General features: G+C 59.6%; 4 non-coding genes across 4 annotated transcripts; 2 read left to right on the top strand and 2 right to left on the bottom strand.

The window, feature by feature from the left end:
• Positions 1-219: 219 nt before the first annotated feature.
• On the bottom strand, positions 220-292 carry TRNAR-ACG (transfer RNA arginine (anticodon ACG)). Its single transcript has one exon. It is a non-coding gene; the product is annotated as a tRNA-Arg (tRNA).
• Positions 293-4,089: 3,797 nt separating this feature from the next.
• On the top strand, positions 4,090-4,162 carry TRNAA-AGC (transfer RNA alanine (anticodon AGC)). The gene has a single exon. It is a non-coding gene; the product is annotated as a tRNA-Ala (tRNA).
• An 8,431-nt stretch (positions 4,163-12,593) lies between these two features.
• On the bottom strand, positions 12,594-12,666 carry TRNAR-ACG (transfer RNA arginine (anticodon ACG)). The gene has a single exon. It is a non-coding gene; the product is annotated as a tRNA-Arg (tRNA).
• A 1,211-nt stretch (positions 12,667-13,877) lies between these two features.
• TRNAA-AGC (transfer RNA alanine (anticodon AGC)) lies at positions 13,878-13,950 on the top strand. Its single transcript has one exon. It is a non-coding gene; the product is annotated as a tRNA-Ala (tRNA).
• The last annotated feature ends 2,859 nt before the right edge of the window (positions 13,951-16,809 follow it).

A 16,809-nucleotide genomic window follows, 5' to 3' on the forward strand; every position in this document is an offset into this window, starting at 1 on the left:
TTTGCATGTGAGCGGTAGTGGGATCGATGCCCACATTCTCCAGCGCTTTGTGTTGCCTTTTGTCCTGGCATGCCCGCTTGGGGCCTGCAGCTCCAAATGGGGAATGGGCCAAAGGGCACTTTTCTCTTACCCTGGCATGAGGGCTGTGGGTGCCTGGCCCAAAAGCAACCCAAAGGGGCAGGCAGAAGAGAGCCCTGGGCTCAGAAAAAGCAGTCACTGCGAGCCAGGCAGGAGTCGAACCTACAATCTTCTGATTCGTAGTCAGACGCGTTATCCATTGCGCCACTGGCCCATGCTCATTTATGCTCCCCCAGCTGCTGGTGAAGGGCGAGTGCACACCTGGCAGTCCAGCCTCCCTTCCCCATTCCTGCATTTGCAGTGCTTTGTCTTTCAGCAGGAGGCCCGGAGGAGCGGCGGCTTCCCCTATGCCTGGGGCAGTGGGGGCAGCGGTGGAGGCATCAGCGGGGTGAGATGTGCGGCAGGGAGCTCCGTTGTGGGGAAATCGTGGAGTGAAACCAAAGATTTCCTGAGTTTGCTGCCGACAGGCCCGGACCTGGCAGGCGTCTCGTTCCACTTATTCTGGAGTCTGTCTTCTTCAGCTGTTGTGAGTGAGGGCAGAGATGACCGTGGCAGAGGGAGCAGGGGGTGGGTGCGAGGGGAGATGGGGCTGGTGGGGAGCAGGGAATGGGTGTTCTGGCCTGCGGCAATGGGAATAGGGGCCGTGGGTTTGGAGAACATGCAGGCAGGTGCAGATTAACACGGACCCATGGGGCTCCTGCCATGAGGGGTCTACAGGGTCTGTGTACGCCGGGTGGCACAGAGCCCTAACAGAGACTGGAGTCCGGGTGGTGGCAGCGGTTAGCCCAGTCTTGCCGGTGTACTCCAGAAACGTGGTTGGTCGGCTGGAGACACCCCACGGGAGACACTCCAGGAGGGGTTTTTAGGCCGGTGCAGAGCAGCGGGTGTCTCAGGACTGGAGCGCCCCCAACTAGCCCACCACAGCCTCCAGTTCTCTTTTTGCCCAGGGCCCCCACACATCTGGAGCTGTCTTGTGTCTCGAGGATGTACCTCTGATGGTCGAGCGTGGGAGAGGTCAGAGGATCAATGCCCAGTTTCTCCAGTGCCACCTGGTCCCTTTTGGCCTGACAAGCCTGTGCTGCGGCTGCATCTGAAATGGAGGCTGGGCAAAAGGGCATGCTCTCAGTATTTTGCTGGAGAAGGGCAAAGGAGGGGGTAGAAGGGGATGAGAGTGAGGTGCAGCCGGGCGAGAAGAGCAATGGCAAGCAGCAGGTACAAGAGAGCTCTTGGCTCACAACAAAGGAAGTACGAGCCAGGTAACAGTCAAACCTACAAACTTTTCTTCCTTCTATAGCTGAGCTGGGAGATCGGAGACCTCTAGGTTTGCTTTGTATGAAAATCCTTATGTCACTTGTTCAATTCCAACTTGAAGGAAACTTTTTGCTCTCAGCTAGTCTGTAGTTGGCAGCGCAGCAAGGCTGTGACCCTCTGGCCTGTGGCTTTCAGGCTGCGGGCCCTCAGCACCTGTCACATCGTGGGGGAGTAAGGCATGGGCATCCAGGGTGGTCAGCGTGCTCCTCCTCTCCAGCCAGGCCAGGGCCAGGGCTGGAGCCAGGGGTGAGGTGTGGGCACCAGGCAACCGCAGTCCCACCACCACTCCATCCTCCACTCCCTGCCATGTGTGGGAAGCTGCCGAGACCAGCTCCAGTGGGACAGGACACGACCAGAGGGCTTGGCAGAAGGGCAGGCGGGTAGCAGGGCTGGAGCTCATGCCCCATACCAAAAGCTGGCCTCAGACCCAGGCCCTCCCCCAGCCCTGCCCCATCCCACGGTGTTGCGGGCCCACCCTGGACACTCCTCAGAGGCTGGGGGCCCATCTGCAGCTCTCTGGCACACACAGAGGGAATTTGCCCTTTCCTGGGGGGGGGGGTACGGGGGGTGCCACTGTTCTGTTTGTCCAGGGCCCCGACAAATCTAGGCTTTCCCCCCTGTGCACAGGAATTAGTTCACATGGTAGAGCACTCTCTTAGCATGGGAGAGGAAGCATGTGATAATTAGCAGGATCGATGCCTCTATTTTCCAATGCTTTGTGTTGCCTTTTGAGGTGGCATGCCCGCTCTGGGGCTGCAGTTGAAATGGGCACTGGGCCAAAGGAACATGAAGCAGCAGGAGCAGCAGAGCCCTTGGCTCAGAAAGAAAGGGCCGTACAAGCCAGGAAGGAGTGTGTGGCAGGGAGCTCTGTTGGGCGGTGCATCCTGCAGTGAAGAGGAAGAAGTCCTGAGTTTGCTGCCAACAGGAGCGGAGCTGGCAGGTGTCTCGTTCCAGTTGTTCGGGAGCCCCTCCTCTTCACCCATTGTGTGCGAGGGCAGAGGAGACTGTGGCTGTGGGGCAGGAGGTGGGTGTGAGGGGAGGTTTGGCTGGTGGTAACACATGGGCCCGTGGGGCCTGGGGTCTACAGGGTCTGTGTGTGCCGGGTGGCACAGAGCCCGAACAGAGACTGGAGTCCGGGTGGTGGCAGCGGTTACCCCAGGCTTGTGCGTCTACTCCAGGAATGTGGTTGGCCAGGTGTAGGCACCCCAGGGGAGACGCTCCAAGTGGTGTTTTTGGTCCGGTGCAGTGCAGTGGGTGGCCGAGGACAGGGGGGAGCAGGGCAACCTGCTGGTACTGAGGCTACCCCAGAATGGGTGAGGGTTTTCCAGCACATTCTGATGGAGCTGACCCATTTCTTCAGTGACCAGGAGGCCTACAAGAGACTCTGGAGCTTCCTGGGGACCCTTCCAGTCCCCGCAGGGTGCAGGACACCCACTGGGAGTGGCCGGATGTACCAGAAGTTGCAGGGAGCTTCCCAGCGCAAGGGTGAGACTCTGTTGGCAGATGTTGTGCTTAGAGCCAGTGACAAGGCCTGGTGACCCAAGGAGCGAGCGCTTAGTGTCGTCGACGCCGATCACATACAGCTCCTGCAAACTCCAGGAACGTGTTTGACCAGATGTAGACACCCCAGGGAGATGCTTCAAGCGGGGTTTTTGGTCCGGTGCAGTGAGGGGGGTGGCTCAGCACAGGAGCGCCCCCTACTGGCGCACCACAGCCTCCAGTTCTCTTTTTGCCCAGGGCCCCCACACATCTGGAGTTTTCCAAGTCTAGCTGATGTATCTCTGACGGTAGAGCACATATTCAGCGTGCAAGAGGTCAAGGGCTTGTGACCAATTCCTCCAGGCCCTCTTCCACCGGCATGCCTGCGCTGCGGCTGTGTCTGCCATGGAGGCTGGGCCAAAGGGCACGTTCTCGTGTGTTTTGCTGGACAAGGGCAGAGCAGGGGGCAGAAGTGGATGGGAGTGAGGTGCAGCTGGGTGAGAAAAGCAACAGTAAGCGGCAGGTGCAAGAGAGATATCAGCTCAGAAAAAGGCAGTATGAGGCAGGTAGGAGGTGAGCGTGCAAACTAATCTTCCTTCGATAGCTTAGCTGGGAGAATGGAGGCCTGTAGGTTTGCTTTGTATGAAAATCCTTATGTCACTTGTTCAATTCCAGCTGGAAGGAAACTTTTTGCTCTCAGCTAGTCTGTAGCTGGCAGCGCAGCAAGCCCGTGACCCTCTGCCCTGCGACTTTCAGGCTGCAGCCCTCAGCACCTGTCACAAAGCGGGGAGGCAGGCATGCTGGCGGGACCCTCCTCATGCAGGTTTGTGGCCTCCCTGCCCCCTTGCTGCCATCGCATGATCTCTCAGCGGGGGCTGGGAGCAGAGGTGGCTTCCCCCTATGCCTGGGGGCAGTCGTGGCAGAGGCAGTGGGGTGGGATGTGTCCCAGGGAGCTCCATGGTGGGGGCATCCTGGTGCTGGGGGGCCGCAGCTCCAGCTGCATGACACCTGCTGGGTGGAGGGGCCAGGCTGAGGCCAGGTCCACCTTCACCTCAGCAGCGCTCATGCCACCTGGCTCATGCCGAGCCTGCCGTGGAGTCTGGCCGGGCCCGCCCGCAGCCCCGTGGCAGGTGCAGAGGGAACCTGTCCACACCTGGTGTGGGTCCTCTAATCTTCTGTTTGCCCAGGGCACTAGTACAGCTTAATCCCTACCTACAAACAGGGGAATTAGCTCAGGTGGTAGAGCGCTCGCTTAGCATGCGAGAGGTAGCGGGATCGATGCCCGCATTCTCCAGTTCATGTTCCCTTTTGTCCAGACCGACCTGTGCTGTGGCTGAGACGGGGCTGGGTGCAAGGCAGGCTCCTGTGTGCCTGGCAGGGGCATTGGCTGCATGGGGGATGTGGTTCCCCCAGGGGTAAAAAGCAGCAGGAAGCACGGGGCACATGGGAGCTCTGCGTTTGGGAATGGGTGAAATGAGCCCTGAAGGACTCCACACGTGTGCAGCAGGCTTGCCTTTCGGAGCTGGGTTGAGTCCCAGGCTTGAAATCTTGCTGTTGTGATTGGTGGAGCTCATCCCCAATCTGGAGGCAGCAAGAGGAGTTCAGTCACGCCCCTTTCCTGGGGGGCGGGGAGAGGAGTGCCCCCCAATGCTGGACCTGATTCAAGACTGCAACACTCCTGTTAGGAAGAGTTCGGGGCGGAGCCGTGGAGCAAATAAAAGCAGCTGCGTGCCCAGCGCGAGGGGAACACCTCCGGGAGAGAGAAGGGAGAAGAGCGGGGTGAGGGGGGCTGAGGGGAGCTGCCCAGCAGACCGAAGCACAGCCCAGAATCGCCCCTGAAGAGCCACATCAGCAGGGAGCAGCGGACAGCTCCAGTGGGGTAGCATGCGAGGGGTAGTGGGATCGATGCGCTTGTGTTTTAGTTTGTGCATTTCTGTCCGCTGCGGCTGACATGCAGGCTGGGTGAAAGGGAGGTTCCTCTGTGCCTGGCAGGGGGGCTGATTTGCTGCACGGGGGCTGTGGTTCTCCCGGTGGAAATGAAGCAACAGTAAGCAGCAGGCGCAGGAGAGCTCTTGGCTTGGAGAAAGGGTGGAATGAGCTGGGAAGGACTCGAAAGTAGCATTTTCTGATTCGTAATCAGACACGTTCTCCCTTGCACCACTGGGCCAGGCAAGCGCTGGGGGTTGCCAGCTGCTGCGGAAGGGCGAGCCCCCCCAGAGGTGTGGAGGAGGCTGCGGGGCCCAGCTGCAGCCCCCGGACAGGTGAAAGAGAACCTGGCCTCACCTGGGGGTGGAGGCCTGTGAGACCTGAGGACAGTGCACCGTGACACCTTGAGTCACACTTGCACCAACAGCCCAATCTCCTTTTGATAGCTCAGCTGGGAGAGCGGAGGACTATGGGCTCGCTTCATGTAGGAAATCCTTAGCTCTCTGGTTTCTCTCCAGTGCAAAGGAAAGAATTTGCTTTTATGGATTCATAGAGTCATAGATGTAGGGGCAGAAGGGACCTAAGTAGACCATCAAGTCCAACCCCCTGCCCGGGGCAGGAGAGAGTACTGGGCTCTAATGACCCCAGCCAGGTGATTGTCGAGCCGCTTCTTAAAGACCCCCAGGGCAGGAGCCAGCACCACTTCCCTTGGAAGTTGGTTCCAGGTCCTAGCCGCCCTGACTGTGAAGTAGTGTCTTGTAATGTCCAACCTGAACCTGCTCTCAAACAACTTGTGGCCGTAATGTCTTTTTACTCCAGAAGGTGCTCGGGGCAACAGGGTCTCTCCCTTCCCCACTGGTAAGTTTATAGACAGCTACCTGATCCCCCCTCAGCCTTCTCTTGTGGAGGCTGAGCAGGGCCTGGGCCCAGGGGTCCCTGCCAATCAGAGGCTCCCTGAAGCAGCACATGTAGCAGGGCCCAGGTGAGCATCCTGGCCATGGGCATCCAGGGAGGGCAGCGTGACCCTCCTCCCCTCCGGCTAAGCCGAGGCAGGGGTGAGGTGTGGGCGCCGGGCTCTCTGCAGGTGGCAGGAGCCTCCTGGGGCCGTCTGCTCCCAGGAGCCCCATGGGCAACCCCAGTGCTGCCCCCACTCCTTCTCCCACTCCCTGCCATGTGTGGGCTGCTCCCAAGACCATCACTGCAGGGACAGGACAGGACCAGAGTGCCCGGCAGAGGGGCAGGCGGGTAGCAGGGCAGGAGCTCATGCCCCCCACTGAAAGCCGGCCCCAAACGCAACCCTGCCCCAACCCTTCCTGCAGTGCTGCGGGCCCACCCTGGACACACCATGGAGGGTGGGGGGCCCAGCTGCAGCCCCCTGGCACACACAGAGGGAACGTGCCTTTGCCTGTGGGCTGGTCCACCAATTTTCAGTCTGTCCTGGGTCCCAGCAAATGTAACATCACTGCCATGTACTGGGGAATTAGCTCAAGTGGTAGAGCGCTTGCTTAGCATGCGAGAGGTAGTGGGATCGATGCCTGCATTCTCCATGTTTTTGTGTTGCCTGTTGTCCTGGCATGCCAGCTTGGTGGCTGCAGCTCCTAATGGGGCTGTGCCAAAGGGCACCTTCCTGTGACCCTGAGCGCCTAGTGTCACCGACCGATCACATACAGCTCCTGCAAAGTCCAGGAATGCGGTTGGCCAGATGGAGACACCCCAGGGGAGACACTCCGAGAGGTGTCTTTGGTCCGCTGCAGCGCGGTGGGTGTCTCAGCATAGGAGCGCCCCCTGCTGGCCCACCACAGCCTCCAGTTCTCTTTTTGCCCAGGGCCCCCGCACATCTGGAGTTTTTCCATGTCCAGATGATGTACCTCAGATGGTCGAGCATGCATTTTGCATACAAGTGGTCAAGGGATCAATGCCCCATTTCTCCAGCGCCGCCTGGTCCCTTTTCCACCGGCACGCCTGCGCTGCCGCTGTGGTTGAAATGGAGGCTGGCCAAAGGGCACGTTCTCATGCGTTTGCTGGACAAGGGCAGAGCAGGGTGAAGGAAAGTTTTTGCTCTCAGCTAGGCTGTAGTTGGAAGCACAGCAAGGCTCTGACCAGCAGCACCTGCGGCAGGGGAATTAGCTCTGCCTCGGAGCTGCAGAGAAGGACACTCCCCAACCTATAGCTGTGCTGGGGTTCCTCCTTCCCAGGTGGAGTACCTTACATTTCTCTTTATTAAATCATACCCTATTTCTCTCTGCCCATTGAGCCAACCTGTCCAGGTCGGCCTGAATCTGCTCCCTGCCCTCCGGTGCACTAACTTTGCCCCATAACTTGGTATCTTCAGTGAACTTGGAGAGGGTGCTCTCCATGCCCTCGTCCAAATCACTGATGAAGATATTGAATAACACCGGTCCAAGGACCAAAACCTGCGGGACCCCACTGCCCCCCTGCCTCCAGGCCGAGAAGGATCCCTCCACCACCGCTCTCTGGTGCGGTCCCTGAGCCAGTTGGCCACCCACCTGACCGTGTAGGCATCCACCCCACAGTCTGCTAGCTTCCCAGTGAGGATAGGGTGCGAAACTGTGTCGAAGGCCTTCCTAAAGTCCAGGAAGATGACATCAGCCTTGGCTCCTGCGTCCAGGCAGTGTGTGACCTGGTCATAGAAGGCTACAAGGTTTGTCAGGCAGGATCTACCTGTGACAAACCGGTGCTGGTTTCCCCTCAGCATCGTTTCCCCTGCCAGGCCTGCACAAATGTGCTCTTTGATTGTTTTCTCCAGCATTTTCCCAGGAATAGAGGTAAGACTGGCTGGTCTAAAGTTACCCGGCTCATCCTTTCTCCCTTTCTTGAACATGGGCGCCACCTTGGCCCTTCTCCAGTCCTCAGGGACCTGGCCGGAGCACCACGAGTGCTCGAACAGCCATGCCAGCAGCTCAGCTATGACACTGGCCAATTCTTTCAGCAGCTGTGGATGGAGGTCATCCTGGCCTGCTGACCTGTACCCATCCAGCTCTTCCAGGAGCCCCTCCACTATTTGAGAACTGACCGTAGGTGGACTGGTGCCCTGTGGACATCCGTCAGTGATCGAGGTGGGGGAATTGGCTTGGTCGGTACTTAGAAATACTGAAGCGAAGAACTCATTGAAGAGCTCTGCTTTTTTCCCCGCGTCAACCACCAGCTGTCCTGGTTTGTCCTGCAGGGGCCCCATGTTGCTCTGAGCTTTCCTTTTGCCCGCTATGTACCTGAAGAAGGACTTTTTATTGTCCTTGATTGTTGAAGCCAGCCTGAGCTCAAGCCCCGGGGCCTTGGCCTGTCTAACTGATTCCCTGCAATAGCGCACCAGGGAGATATATTCCTCCTTGGTGGCTGTTCCCTGCTTCCATCGCCTATACATCTCCTTCTTTGCCCCCAGACTCTCCCGGACTTTCCTGTTCAGCCAAGGGGGCTTTTTTGCCCCCTTACCTCCCTTCCTACGTAATGGGATAGACTCCTTTTGAGCCCCAAGGATCACTCCCTTGAGATACCTCCAGCCCTCCTGAACCCCCACATGCTCCATGTTCCTGAGTTGCATCCCCTCACTAACTAGCCTTCTGAGCTTGCTAAAGTTGGCCCTTCTGAAGTCCAACACCTTAGCCCCACTAGTGACTTTACCCACCTTTCCCTGGATAGTGAACTCGACCAAGTGATGGTCACTATGTCCCAGGCTACCATGAACTATCAGGTGCCCCACGAGATCATCTCAAAATGGGGGCTGTGCCAAAGGGCACCTTCCTCTGATCCTGGCATGAGGGCTGTGGGGTGCCTGGGTCAAAAGCAACCTGAAGGGGCAGGCAGAAAAGAGCCCTCGGCTCTGAATGGGCAGTTAGTGAAAGTAAGGCAGGATTTGAACCAATAAGCTCTCAACTCACAGTCAGATGCGTTATCCATTGCACCACTGGCCCAAACTTACATGTGCTCCCCCAGCTGCTGGTGAAGGGCGAGCCCACACCTGGCGGTCCAGCCTCCCTTCCCCGTTCCTGCATGTGCAGGGCTTCGTCTTTCAGCAGGGGGCCCGGAGGAGCGGCTGCTTCCCCCTATGCCTGGGGGCAGCCCTGGAGGCAGCAGCGGGGTGAGATGTGCAGCAGGGAGCGCCGTTGTGGGGCAATCCTGGAGTGAAGCCAAAAATCTCCTGGGTTTGATGCTGACAGGCCCAGACCTGGCAGGCATCTCGTTCCAGTTATTCAGGAGTCCGTCTTCTTCAGCTGTTGTGAGTGAGGGCAGAGATGACCGTGGTGGTGGGGGCAGCGGGTGGGTGCCAGGGGAGCTGGGGCTGGCGGGGAGTGGGAATTGGGCGTTTTGGCCTGTGGCAATGGGAGTGGGGGCCGTGGGTCTGGGGAGCGTGCAGGCAGGTACAGATTAACAAACGGGCCCACAGGGCCCCTGCCATGAGGGGTCTACAGGGTCTGTGTGCGCCGGGTGGCACAGCGCCCAAACAGAGACTGGAGTCCGGGTGGTGGCAGCAGTTACCACAGGCTTGTGGGTGTACTCCAGGAACGTGGTTGGTCGGCTGCAGACACCCCAGGGGAGGCACTCCAAGCGGGGCTTTTGGTCCGGTGCAGCGCGGCGGGTGTCTCAGCACAGGAGTGCCCCGTACTGGGCCACCACAGCCTCCAGTTCTCTTTTTGCCCAGGGCCCCCAAACATCTGGACTGTCTTGTGGCTCGATCATGTACCTCTGATGGTCAAGCACGCAAGAGGTCAAGGGCTCAATGCCCCATTTCTCTGGTGCCACCTGGTCCCTTTTGGACCTTTAAGCCTGTGCTGTGGCTGTGGCTGTGGCTGCAATGGAGGCTGGGCCAAAGGGCATGTTCTTGGTGTTTTGCTGGACAAGGGCAGAGCAGGGGGTAGAAGGGGATGGGAGTGAGGTGCAGCCGGGTGAGAAAAGCAGTGGGAAGCAGGAGCTGCAAGAGAGCTCTTGGCTCACAAAAAAGGCAGTACAAGCCAGGTAGTAGTCGAACCTGCAAACTCATCTTCCTTTGATAGCTTAGCTGGGGAGCGGAGGCCTGTAGGTTTGCTTTGTATGAAACTCTTTATGTCACTTGTTCGATTCCAGCTTGAAGGAAACTTTTTCTCTCAGCTAGTCTGTAGCTGGCAGCGCAGCAAGGCTGTGACCGTCCGGCCTGCGGCTTTCAGGCTGCAGCCCTCAGCACCTGTCGCAAAGCGGGGGAGGCAGGCATGCTGGCGGGACCCTCCTTGTGCAGGTTTGTGGCCTCCCTGCCCCCTTGCTGCCTTTGCTTGACCTTTCAGCGGGGGTCCAGAGCAGAGGTGGCTTCCCCCTATGCCTGGGGGCAGTCGTGGTAGAGGCAGTGGGGTGGGATGTGTTTCGGGGAGCTCCCTGGTGGGGGCATCCTGGTCCTGGGAGCCGCAGCCCCAGCTGCATGACACCCACTGGGTTGTGGGGCAGGGCTGAGGCCAGGTCCTCCTTCACCTCGGTGGTGCTCATGCCCCTTGGCTCACCCTGCATGTGCCACGGACGCTGGTCGGGCCCGCCCGCAGCCCCGTGGCAGGTGCAGAGGGAACCTGCCCACACCTGGTGTGGGTCCTCTAGTCTTCTGTTTGCCCAGGGCACTAATAAAGCTTAAACACTCCCTACAAGCAGGGGAATTAGCTCAGATGGTAGAGCGCTCGCTTAGCATGCGAGAGGTAGCAGGATCGATGCCCGCATTCTCCAGCTCGTGTTCCCTTTTGTCCAGACCGACCTGTGCTGTGGCTGTGGCTGTGGCTGAGACAGGGCTGGGTGAAAGGCAGGCTCCTGTGTCCCTGGCAGGGGGTTGGCTGCGTGGGGGATGTGGTTCCCCCAGGAACTGCTGAAGGACTCCACACATGTGTAGCAGGCTTGCCTTTCGGAGCCTGGGTTGAGTCCCAGGCTAGAAATCTTGCTGTTGTGATTGGTGGAGCTCATCCTGGGAGCGGGGAGAGGAGTGCCCCCCAACGCTGGACCTGATTCAAGACTGCAACACTCCTGTCGGGAAGACTTCAGGGCAGAGCCGCAGAGCGAATAAAGGAGCTGCGTGCCTAGCGCGAGGGGAACACCTCTGGGAGAGAGAAGGGAGAAGAGCGGGGTGAGGGGGGCTGAGGAGAGCTGCTCAGCAGGGCGAAGCACAGCCCAGAAGCGCCCCTGAAGACCCCCATCAGCAGGGAGCGGTGGACGGCTCCAGCGGGGTGCAGGTCCCGAACACCTTTCACACAGCGGAGGAGGCAGGAGCGTTGGGCGGACCGTCCTTGTGTGCATTTCTGGTGTCCCTGCCCCAGTCCTAACTTGGCTTGATCTTTCAATGGGGGGCCTGGAGCTGACGAGGCTTCCCTATGCCTGGGGCAGCAGTGACTGGAGGCAGCAGGGTGGGATGTGTGGCAGGGGGCTGTGGTGGGGCATCCTGGAGGGAAGCCAAAGATCTGAGTACGCTGCCGACAGGCGTCTCATTCCAGTTGTTCGGGAGCCCCTCTTCTTTGGCCGTCGTGCACGGGGACAGAGGAGACTGCGGCGGTGGGGCAGGAGTGGGTGTGAGGGGAGCTGGGGCTGGCAGGGAGTGGGGAAGAGTAGAGCTGGGCTGCAGCAATGGGAACGGGGCGGCAGCCTGCGGTGCATGCAGGGAGAAAGAGGTTAACACATGGACCCACGGGGCCCGGGCCCAGGGGTCCCTGCCCATCAGAGGCTCCATGAACTACATGAGTAGCAGGGCCCAGGCGGGCATCCTGGCCATGGGCATCCAGGGTGGGCAGTGTGCTCCTCCTCCCGTCCGGCCAGGCCAGGGCCAGGGGTGAGGTGTGGGCGCCGAGCTCTCTGCAGGTGGCTGCAGCCTCCCGTGGCCGTCTGCTCCCAGGAACCCCATGGGCAACCCCAGTGCTGCCCCCACTCCCTCTCCCACTCCCTCCCGTGTGTGGGCTGCTCCTGAGACAAGCACCGCTGGGATTAGACAGGACCACAGGGGCAGGCGGGTAGCAGGGGTGGAGCTCATGCCCCCCACCAAAAGCCAGCCCCAGCCCTTGCCCCAACCCTGGCCCATCCCACGGTGCTGTGGGCCCACCCTGGACACACCACGGAGGCTCAGGGGCCCAGCTACAGCCCCTGGCACACAGGGGGGATTTGTCCTTGTCGATGGGGAGAGGGAACCTGCTCTCACCTGGTGTGGGTCCCCTAGTCTTCTGTTTGCCCAGGGCTCTAATAAATCTTAGGTCTACTTGTAAGCAGGGTGATTAGCTCAGGTGGTAGAGTGCTTGTTTAGCATGTGAGGGGTAGTGGGATCGATGCCCGCACTCTCCAGCTCATGTTCCTTTTCCAGACGAGGCTGGGTGAAAGGGTAGGTTCCTGTGTGCCTGGCAGGCACGAGGCAGCCCAGGCCTACAACCGATTGTAAAAGGTTGAGTCTAGAGAGGCAGACTGTGCTCGGGCTACTGATCCAGACGACAGGGCCAAGGCAGAGGACCAAAGAGCCCTGTTTCAGGGCACAGCGACCCCAGTGAAGCCCACTGCAGCTGAGAGAGCAGCCTAGTGCAGAGGGGGAGGGGAGTGCTCCCTGAGAGGCCCCCTAAAGTACCAGCCCCTTTGTATGGCTTGGGAAAAGCGAGCGGTAGTGGGATCAGTGCCCGCATTCCCCAGCGCTTTGCGTCGCCTTTTGTCCTGGCATGCCCGCTCGGGGGCTGCAGCTCCAAATGGGGAATGGGCCAAAGGGCACTTTTCTCTTACTCTGGCATGAGACCTGTGGGGTGCCTGGGCCAAAAGTAATCTGAAGGGCAGGCAGAAGAAAGCCCTTGGCTCGGGAAAATCAGTCAGTACGAGCCAGGTAGGAGTCGAACCTACAGTCTTCTGATTCGTAGTCAGACGCGTTATCCATTGCGCCACTGGCCCAAACTCACTTCTGCTCCCCCAACTGCTTGCGAAGGGCGAGCGCACACCTGGATGTCCAGCCTCCCTTCCCCATTCCTGCATTTGCAGGGCTTCATCTTTCTTCCGGAGGCCCGGAGGAGCGACAGCTTCCCCCTATGCTTGGGACAGCGGTGGCAGCGGTGGGGGAAGCAGCAGGGTGGCTGTGTGGAGCTGTGGCTTGTGGTCAGTGGGTTTGGGGAGCATGCAGGCAGGTGAAGATTAACACATGGGTCCAGGGCCCCCTGCCATCAGGGGCCGACAGAGTCTGTGTACGCCGGATGGCACAGAGTCCTAACAGGGACTGGAGTCCGGGTGGTGGCAGCGGTTACCCCAGGTTTGCAGGTGTTCAAGAGGAACATGGTTGGTCGGCTGTAGGCCGGTGCCATGTGGCAGGTGCCTCAGCACAGGAGCGCCCCCTACTGGCCTACCACAGCCTCCAGTTTTCTTTTGACCAGGGCCCCCACACATCTGGAGCTGTCTTGTGTCTCGAGGATCAACATGGAAAAGGTCAAGGGATCAATGCCCAGTTTCTCCAGTGCCACCTGGTCCCTTTTGCACCGGCGTGCCTGCGCTGTGGCTGTGGCTGAAATTGAGGCTGGGCCAAAGGGCACATTGTCATGTGTTTTGCTGGACAAGGGCAGAGCAGGGTGAAGGAAAGTTTTTGCTCTCAGCTAGTCTGTAGCTGGCAGCACAGCAAGGCTGTGACCGTCCAGCCGGTGGCTTTCAGACTGCAGCCCTCAGCACCTGTCACAAAGCGGGGAGGCAGGCATGCTGGCGGGACCCTCCTTGTGGAGGTTTGTGGCCTCCCTGCCCCCTTGCTGTCATCGTGTGATCTCTCAGCATGGGCCCCGGAGCAGAGGTGGCTTCCCCCTATGCCTGGGGGCAGTCGTGGTGGAGGCAGTGAGGTGGGATATGTTTCGGGGAGCTCCCTCCTGGGGGCATCCTGGTGCTGGGGGGCCGCAACTCCAGCTGCATGACACCTGCTGGGTGGAGGGGCCGGGCTGAGGCCAGGTCCACTTTCACCTCAGGAGTGCTCATGCCACCTGGCTCATGCCGAACCTGCCATGGAGGCTGGCCGGGCCCGCCCGCAGCCCCGTGGCAGGTGCAGAGGGAACCTGTCCACACCTGGTGTGGGTCCTCTAGTCTTCTGTTTGCTCAGGGCACTAAAAAAGCTTAATCCCTGCCTACAAGCAGGGGAATTAGCTCAGATGGTAGAGCGCTTGCTTAGCATGCGAGAGGTAGCGGGATCGATGCCCGCATTCTCCAGCTCGTGTTCCCTTTTGTCCAGACCCACCTGTGCTGTGGCTGAGACAGGGCTGGGTGAAAGGCAGGTTCCTGTGTGCCTGGCAGGGGCATTGGCTGCGTGGGGCATGTGGTTCCCCCAGGGGTAAAAAGCAGCAGAAAGCACGGGGCACATGGGAGCTCTGGGTTTGGAGAAAGGGTGAAACGAGCCCTGAAGGACTCCACACGTGTGCAGCAGGCTTGCCTTTCAGAGCTGGGTTGAGTCCCAGGCTTGAAATCTTGCTGTTGTGATTGGTGGAGCTCATCCTCCAATCTGGAGGCAGCAAGAGGAGTTCAGTCACGCCCCTTTCCTGGGGGCGGGGAGAGGAGTTCCCCCCAACGCTGGACCTGAGTGAAGACTGCAACACTCCTGTTGGGAAGACTTCGGGGCGGAGCCATGGAGCGAATAGAAGGAGCTGCGCCCAGCACGAGGGGAACACCTCCGGGAGAGAGAAGGGAGAAGAGCGGGGTGAGGGGGGCTGAGGGGAGCTGCCCAGCAGGGCGAAGCACAGCCCAGAAGCGCGCCTGAAGACCCCCATCAGCAGGGAGCAGTGGACGGCGCCAGCGGCTCGGCTCTCGGGTGCAGCACGGCACACGGCGTCCAGACCCTGGGAGCTGTGTGAGGCGGCTCGGGTCTGCAACCTGTGGTGTGTGGCCAGAGACGCGGTGCACAGGATGGTGCATAGAGTAGGACCTTTGCAGCAGTTGGGCAGCTCAGGTCCTCAACCCTCGCAACGAGGCTGGGAGCTCGGTGCAGGAGGCGCTGCGCGCAGGGGCCGGGAGCAGACCAAGCCTGGTGCTGCACGAGGCAGCCCGGCCTCCGGCCCACAGCAAAAGGTTGAGTCCAGAGAGCCAGACGCTGCTGGGGTACTGAGCCAGCCGACAGGGCTGAGCCAGAGGCCCGAGACGCCCTGCATAGCGGAGCCCTGTTCCAGGGGACAACGACCCCTCCGGAGCCCATTGCAGGCGAGAGAGCAGCCTGGCGCAGAGGGCAAGGGGCACCCGCCACCTTGGGAGCCGTGAGCTGCAGGGAAGGAGGAGTCCGACGGGGGAGGGGAGTGCCCCCCCACTCTGGTTAGTTAAGGGCTCCTGAAAGGGGAGGGCCCACTGGGAGGCCCCCCTAAAGTACCAGCTTTTTTGTAGGGTTGGGAAAAGCCCACGGGCACTGGGGTTTCCCCTCGGGATTGAGTTTATCTTTGGGGTTTATCTGTTTCAGATCAGATACTTACCTGTGACTTACCTGTGTGTGGAGCACCGGTATGAGGTTGTACATCATTTCCCCAGAGGGTATTGGTTATGTTACTGGTTTCGACATCTTACAAATAAATATATATATTGTACATCTGTTTGTATCCATGATCCTTTCCCTTGTGATAAGTGAATGTGAATAGATGTGTACGTAGAGAAGTCCCCGACTGTCCTGGCCTGGATCTCTAGGGACGGAGGGGAACCGAGCAGTCTTCAGCTCCCACCCCCGGCACACCTCCCAGCTAACAGTCCCCGTCACTCGGAGCAGGGCAGTGTGTACCCAAGTTACCTGGGCTACACTAGCATTTTCTGCTTCGTAATCAGACACGTTCTCCATTGCACCACTGGGCCAGGCAAGCGCTGGTGGTTGCCAGCTGCTGCGGGAGGGCGAGCCCCCCCAGAGCGGTCGAGGAGGCTGCGGGGGCCCAGCTGCAGCCCCCGGACAGGTGTGAAGGGAACCTGCCCTCACCTGGGGGTGGAGGCCTGTGAGACCTGAGGCCAGTGCAATGTAGATTAGCTCAAATGGTAGCCCTGTAGCAGGCACAGAGGGAGCCTGCCCACACCTGGTGTGGGTCCTCTAATCTTCTGTTTGCCTAGAGCACTAATAAATCTTAATTCCTGACAGCCCTTAAGGCAGTTAGCTCACGTGGTAGAGTGCTCTCTTTGCATATCAGAGGTAGTGGGATTGATGCCCGTGTTGGGGTTTCCCCTCAGGATTGAGTTTATCTTTGGGGTTTATCTGTTTCAGATCAGAGACTTACCTGTGTGTGGAGCACCGGTATGAGGCTTTACGTCATTTCCCCAGAGGTTACTGGTTTCGATATCTTACAAATAAATATATATATTGTACAAATGTTTGTATCCTTGATCCTTTCCCTTGTGATAAGTGAATGTGAAAAGGGAACCTGCCCTCACCGGGGCGTGGAGGCCAGCAAGCCCTGCGGGCAGGGCAGCGTGCCACCTTGAGTCCCCCTTGCACCCACAGCCCCGTCTTGCTTTGCTAGGTCAGCTGGGAGAGCGGAGGATATGGGCTCGCTTTGTGTAGAAATCCTTAGCTCTCTGGTCTCTCTCCAGCGCAAAGGAAAGGGTTTGCTCTGAGCCAGTCTGCAGCTGGCGGCACTGCAAGCCTGTGTGTCTGGGGTGCAGGTCCTCAGCACCCTTCAGGAAGGAGCATTGGCCAGGCCGTCCTTATGTGAGTTTCTGGTGTCCCTGCCCCAGTCCTTCCTTGCCTTGAGCTTTCATCGGGCAGCCTGGAGCAGATGAGGCTCCCCTATGCCTGGGGGCAGCGGTGGATGTGGCAGCGGGGTGGGATGGTGGCAGGGGGCTGTGTGGTGGGGCATCGTGGAGTGAAGCCAAAGATCTGAGTTTCCTGCCGACAGGACCGGAGCTGGCAGGCGTCTCGTTCCAGTTGTTCGGGAGCCCCTCTTGGTTGGCCGTTGTGCACGGGGACAGAGGAGACTGTGGCGGTGGGGCAGGGGTGGGTGTGAGGGGAGCTGGGGCTGGCGGGGAGTGGGGAAGAGGAGTGCTGGGCTGCAGCAATGGAACAGGGTACCAGCCTGGGAAGTGTACAGGTAGAAAGAGATTAACACATGGACC

Source organism: Alligator mississippiensis, chromosome 3, assembly GCF_030867095.1.
Source record: "Alligator mississippiensis isolate rAllMis1 chromosome 3, rAllMis1, whole genome shotgun sequence".
Lineage (NCBI taxonomy): Eukaryota > Metazoa > Chordata > Crocodylia > Alligatoridae > Alligator > Alligator mississippiensis.